Source organism: Acomys russatus, chromosome 21, assembly GCF_903995435.1.
Source record: "Acomys russatus chromosome 21, mAcoRus1.1, whole genome shotgun sequence".
In the NCBI taxonomy this organism is placed as follows: domain Eukaryota; kingdom Metazoa; phylum Chordata; class Mammalia; order Rodentia; family Muridae; genus Acomys; species Acomys russatus.
The window spans coordinates 1,149,252-1,156,082 of NC_067157.1; the positions used below are offsets into that span (position 1 = coordinate 1,149,252).

Genomic DNA, 6,831 nt, shown 5'->3' on the forward strand with positions numbered 1-6,831 from the left:
CTTTAGGTAAGGAAAATTTTCTTCTATGATATTGTTGAAAACATTTTCTGGGCCTGTGAGCTTGGATTCTTCTCTTTCTTGTTATTTTTAGATTTGGTCTTTTCACAGTGTCCCTGATTTCCTGCATGTTTTGTGTTAAGAATTTTTTAGACTTAACATTTTCTTTGACCAGTGTTTCTGTTTCTTTTATTATATTTTCAGTGCCTGAGATTCATCTTCTATCTCTTGTATTCACTTGTACTTGTAGTTCCTCTTTGCTTAGTTAGACTTTCCATTTCAAGAATACCTCACTTTGTGTTTTCTTTATTGCCTTTATTTCCATTTTCAGGTCTTGAACAGGTTTTTTGTTTGTTTTCTTCAACTTTTAGTTTATATTTTCTTGTGTTTTTAAAAGAGGTTTATTCATTTCCCCTTCAAGCTCATCTATCATCTTTAGAAAATTGGTTTTAATGTTGTTTGCTTTTGCTTTGACAATGTTGGAATATTCAGAGTTTGCTGTATTAGGATAGTGGGCATCTGGAGGTGACATATTGCCCTGCCTATTGTTGATTGTGTTCTTAGGGTTTGGGATGATTACAGGTCTGGTTTCTGACTTCTAGCTTTGCCTCTTTGTTGGATGGATTTTTTTCCCCTTGGTTTCTGTTGTTTATTTGGTCTGATAGCTGGAGTGGCTTCTGGCTGAGAAGAGTCTCCACCACAGTCAAAGTCTGAACCTCTGATGGCTGAAGTGGCCTCTAGTTGGGCATGTGATTTCAGCCCCAGTTGGGGACTGAAGTTCTGGTTCTGGCATGATCTCTGGTCCAGCTTGGCAGCCTGTACAGTTCTGCCAGACAGGGTGCCCAGTGGTTAGGCAGGGGGTTTTCACTGGGGTTCTGCATGACACAGTGATCTCTGGTGGAACAGGGGGCTTATTCTGGAGTTGTGGTTCAGGTACATATGGACAAGAATAGGAGACACAATTGTGGATAGGCTGGGCAGGTACTTTGGAAGTGTTGAGAGAGGGAGGGATTTATCTGTGGTTCTGGATGCTGGTGTGGCCTCTTGTGGATCTTGGTGGAGTTGTGAGTTGGAATCTCGTCTTCAGTAGCTTCTTAATTAAAGATGTAGCTTGTTATTTTCTGGTTGGTTCAGCCTTTGTTCATCTTCTGCTTTTCTCTTTGGGTCTTTGCCTCTTATCTTCTCTAGATGAAGATTTTATACATATCTTAGAGGAAGAATAGTATGTTTGGCTGGGCTCATTTCTCCATGTTTTCCATTTCTTGAAGCCTAAATTCCTTTCAAAGCCTGAACACAAATTTGTAGTTCTTAGAGAGACCACCAAAAATTACTTCTCGTTATGTTCCATTTACTAACTGACTTGGTTTCCCCTTAAAATCCTCAAAACTTGGCAGATATCTCAGACTGGGGCAGGAGGCACTAATCTCAGAATGTTGGACTCCCTCTCTAGTGAGTATAGCAGTGGTAAAATTAGGCTCTTGGACTTTCCAGTTATAGCTAATTTGAGGTTCTCTAGTACATCCCAAATCATTAATTTGTATTTTGCCAAGTATTTTAGTTGTTTTGGTATGATTGTTGATTGGCTAGTACCTAGTTTGCCATAGCTTTAAGTATAACTTCTGGTACCATTTATTATGCAAAGATTTATCTAATGATGATTGGTCACTGGTCTGGAAATGGAAAGCATGGTTTTTGAATTTACAAAACAAATTGAGTCCTATTTAGCCAATATCTATTGCTCACTGAATAACATAAACAATCTATAGTCATAAATCAATGGGATGGTGCCCAACATGTATGATATTTAGAAATAAGTACCTTAATTTAGAAGATTTCCACATTAAGAGGTGACAGTCTCACTATTTATGCTTGTTATAATATAGGTTTCTATTCTCTGAAGTAGTGAAGCAGAGAGATTGCTTCCCAGTAAGTGGCATGCCTATATTAAATATGATTGGCCAAGACTGGAAATTATCCTTATCAATATGATGAATGACATCTGGAGATCAATAGCAATAAAGTATTGAACACTCCTTTAGTACCTTGTTTCTGATTATCTCACAGTGTAACTAAGCTCTTCGAAAAGACAGAAACATTAATTAAATGTTTTAGATATTAAGAGTACCATTCTATTATATAGCAAGCAGGATTGCCCCAAAATAGATCTGGAAAATCATATGGCTCTGCACTGAAATTCAGTTCTTTATCATAAAATTCCTATTTGCAGCTGGAGTAGCTGAAGTCTCCTATCAATTCAAAGTCCCTAGGTCTTAGTTTTTCTAGAGAACTATATACATAGATGCTACTTCCAAATCCAGACTTCTCTGTTTTAAGTCTGGCTGCTCAGTATGGGAGCTACTATCTACATATAGTTATGCAGTACTTGAAGCTTAACCAGAGATGGCTTATAGGAAAATCTCATATTGTGCAATCATAAATATTACATATCAAAGATATTAAAGGACAAATGTAAAATATTTTAATAATACTATTAAATCACTTACATAATGAAATATTTTGAATATATTAAGTTAAATAAGTAAACTAAATTGAATTATTCTGTTTTCTTTTTCTTTTCATTTTTTTCTTTCTTTATTCTTATATAGAACATATCAATACATAAAATGAGAAAGGGTTCCTTGGCCTTCAAAAATTAAAAGAAAGAGGTCTCAAAAACTTCTTTTTCTGAAAGTTATAGTGAGGAAAAGGGAAAGCACAGTCACTAAAAGCTATTTATTCATGCTCTAAACTGAAGAAACAATAGCATCCTTCCTCTAGTTTCCTGGCCCTTAGTTGACATTTACAAAAACCCATCCAACTCAGTCCCTAACCAAATCTAGAAGGTTCCCAAAGCTTTCTGAGGAAGAGAAGACATTGGTGTGATCCCAAACAGATCTTTGAAGTTATCACTACTACTGTTTCTTTCTGTTTATTTGTTTGCTAACCTGTTCTTCCAGCTGCATGGCCAAGCACAGGACCTTGATGACTTCCTGCAGGGCTGAGAAATGCTTAGCCTGCTGTACCAGAGCAAATTCTGATTTGTTCACCAAAGTCTCCAAGTCATAGTCTGGCTGATCACCCAGTTATGGGGTATGAGCCTTGTTCTGTCCCAGCACCCTGATGTACTCTTTTAGTGCCAGGAGAGGCATGTCAATTTTTGCACTAGATGTGTCTGCCCCTTGTTTATTCCTTGCCAGATCCACCAAAGAGAATTTGCCATGTAATCTCCCATTAGATTAAAGAAGAATTTGGAAACAGTCATGGAAGTGGGAGGACTTGGATTTGGTAAAGTTTGCCTCAAATTCCTGCAAGAATTGCCTATAATGGTGATCTTGGTGACATCATCACTGCACTTAACCTGGCATTCCTGCAGTCCTACAACCTGCACCTGTTGCTTGCAGACTTCCTCCACAAAGCTTTTTTTTTTTTTTTTTTTGAGAAGTTCTCAAAGAATGTCACAGATAGCTCCAGTTTTAAGTTTCTATAGTGAGGTCGATTCTTCAGAAGGAAGACATCCCAGGAAGACATTGCAGATATCCGTTTAGGTGCTTTCTGACTTTTACCAAACAAGTCTCTATCCACTGTGTGTGTCTTCCCAATGTCCATAGGCAAAACATGTTACTTTTCCCTCCTTTAAAAATCATCTGTATCAGTGGCCTTGCTGTAAACCTGTAGACAACTTCATTGGAATCTGTTTCTTCAAAGTCAAAGGCAAAGCAGAAGGCTTGATTTTCCAGGTACTTTAAGTCCACATTTAACTTGGGTTCATGCACAAGGAGGAGATACTTTCTAGAAACAGAAATCACATCGATTTCTCTAATAGCCACTTCTTCTTTGTTCAGTGGGCACTTCCTAATACAGACACAGATCCTGCGCTCTTTGGTAGGGTCAATCACAATAAGTGAGCAACATTCCATAGGAATGTGAAATTCTTTAATCATCTGGGAAATTTTTCAGTTTGGAAAGCTACTGTCATAACCCTGAGCTCACTTTATTCTTATATCTGAGCTCTGGGCCCTCTTCTCCTCACACTTGTTCTTCTTTTTCTCCATTTCTTTCACAATACAAATTTCCAGGGTTTTTAGAAGAGATCCTGTGGATGGGGTGGTCATGTTCTCCTACCTCTCTGATGACCACTGACAAAGATAATTCTGTCACTGCTGAGCAGGAGGGCCTAGGGTAGCTATTGGGAATGGAAAACTGCTTAAGATAATTTGTAGGCACAGGCTGCTCCACTTCCATTTTATTCTCCTGAGTGGCAATTCAAACCTCTGAGATAGTGGACATATGAGTGAAATGGCTTCGAAGACCTTTTGGAGATAGAATTTTGGAGTCAATTTATCTGCGTTTTTGCTTCAGAACAGCTAGACATTTTCTTGCAGTGGCAGATTGTCTTTGGGGTATAAGGGAAGAAGTTATAAGAGTTCTGGTTTATTGCAGCCACATCATCAATATTGATCTCTTTGTCCTTTGTGGTACCTCCACTGAAACAGAAATTCTCCAAGTTCTCAGTGCTTATATTGGCACCATCAATTATGCCATTACTGTATTGAATGTAGATGGAGAGACCAGGAAAATGTTCCATGGTTTTGGAAATAGCACTAGGCAATACAAATATAAAAAGCTGAGAAACCATAATTGTGGTAATTTGGGGCTGTGTTAACACTGTCAACCCCCCCTTTTTTGTTTTTTAATGTGGTTGTTCGGCAATTTTAAGTCATGCATGTGGCTTGTGTTCAATTGCTATAGTGTTGTTCTCATGTATTAGAAGACAAGAGCAGTAGAAGGTCATTGTTTTGAAAACAGGCCTACCCTGCATGTCCTGCAGAGAGCTTTGATATTGGTTAGGCTGTAAGAGTGAGATTAACACCTTCTCTTGTGTTTTCCTTTTGTGGACCAGCTGGGGTCTTTCAGTATTTTTTTCTTTTCTTTAGTTTTTCTTTTTTCTTTTTCAAAGAATGTATTTAGAGCAGCACTGATTCTAGGGCATGGTTGGCCTCACATCTAAGGTTTGACTCTTATGACCCTGGCTAGTCAATATAACCACACACTGACTAGCTAGAAGGGCAATGTCTCTCATCCTTGCATGGTCTTTAGTCTGTGCTCAGCTGAATGTTAATAGAATTTTGCTGATTTTAGAGTGGTTTTCTTGTATTCACATAGAGCTTACTATTTAGCAGTACTCTCTAGGAGGTCTTTCTACACCTTGGTATATTTTGTTGTATAAATTTGACCATCTCAGTCTCCTCTGATTTGTATCCCTGCAACTCAGTGAGACCACCACTATAGTAAAGGTTAAACTTTTATCTCAGGAAGTATTTAAGCAAATTCTTATAACTTTAGTAATGACTCATATGAAAATATAGGAGAGAAAATAGACTCTTATTTATTTTGCTTTTGGCAAGAATTAGAGTCTTGTGCCATTTCTATTCCAATGTCTGGAGACAATTGTTGCACAGAATTTATCCAGCTTTTTACTTGTTCATGGTAGTGGCAAAGAAATTCAGTATTTACCTACTTATTGTAGAAGTGAAATTCAATTAAGAATTAAAATAATCTGTTAGCATATATTGATCATACCTGGTACTGGGCTATATAAAACATATTTGTACAAGTATAAAATGTACTTTGAGCCTAGGTCTCTTTATGTTTTTTTTCTCCCCCTTCTCTAATCTAATAAGAAGATTAGTTTCTAATTTTCATATATAATTACATTATTTTTCTATATGTATAAACTGCGGTAGCCACAAATGAGAGTAAATGTTTCATATTTGTCTTTCTGTGGCTGATCTAACTCAATTAATATTATCACCTCTAATTGCTTACATTGTTTCCTGCAAACAAGATAACTTTGTTCTTTTTTTGTGGGTGAAAAACATCCCACTGTGATTGTGCTTATCCATTCTACAGTTAATAGATACTTAGGTTGGCTACCCAAGTTCTCTATTGTGAACATTACTGTAGAAAACACTGATGTGTAAATATGTCTCTGGAATGCTTACTTGAAGAGTTAGCATGAATACCCAGGAGGAGTGTTACTGGATCATATAATAGATTCAATTTCAGGGTTTTGAGAGATCTTCATACTGATTTATATAGTGGCTTGACTAGCTTACTTCTCACCAGCAGTGTATGAGATGGGTTCCCTTTTATCTGCACGCTTATTGGCATTTATTGTTATGTATTTTCTGGATGGCTGCCATTCTGACTGGAGTGGGATGTAGTTATAATTTGAATTTTAGTATATAGGAAGGCTACTGATTTTTGTATATTAATGTATTTTAATATTCTGTTACTTTTCTGAAAATGTTTATCATATCTGGAATTTTTCAGACAGAACCTTTACGGTCTCTTATATGTAACATTTTATCATCACCAAATCAACATTGATCTTTTCTTTTCTATTTGTATTCCTTTTTGTTCTTTATTTTTCCTTATTGTTCTAGTTAAGACTTCAAGTACAATATTGTTCAAAAATGTGGATGTTGAACAACTTCCTTGCTCCTAATTTTAGCGGAAATGGCTTGGGTTTCTTCTCATATATTGTCAGTGTATGCTATAAATTTGTTTATGGAGACTTTGCTGTGTTGAAATCTGTTCTTCTACTCTTATTTTCTGTAGAAATTTTAAATCAAAAAGGAATCTAAGATTTTGTTGGATGACTTTTTATATCTATTAAAATTGTCATGTGATTTCTGTACTAGAATTGATTTATATAATATATGATATTTGTTTATTCACATATGTTGAATTATATAGCTGTCTCTATGAGTGAAGCTAACTTGATGGTGAATGTGCTTTTTACAAAACTTTTTATTGGTTATTTGTGAATTT

The 6,831-nt window shown here is 36.4% G+C and overlaps 1 pseudogene; it reads right to left on the bottom strand.

The window, feature by feature from the left end:
• Positions 1–3,080: 3,080 nt before the first annotated feature.
• On the bottom strand, positions 3,081–4,567 carry LOC127204909 (kinesin-like protein KIF2C; annotated as a pseudogene).
• Positions 4,568–6,831: the final 2,264 nt, after the last annotated feature.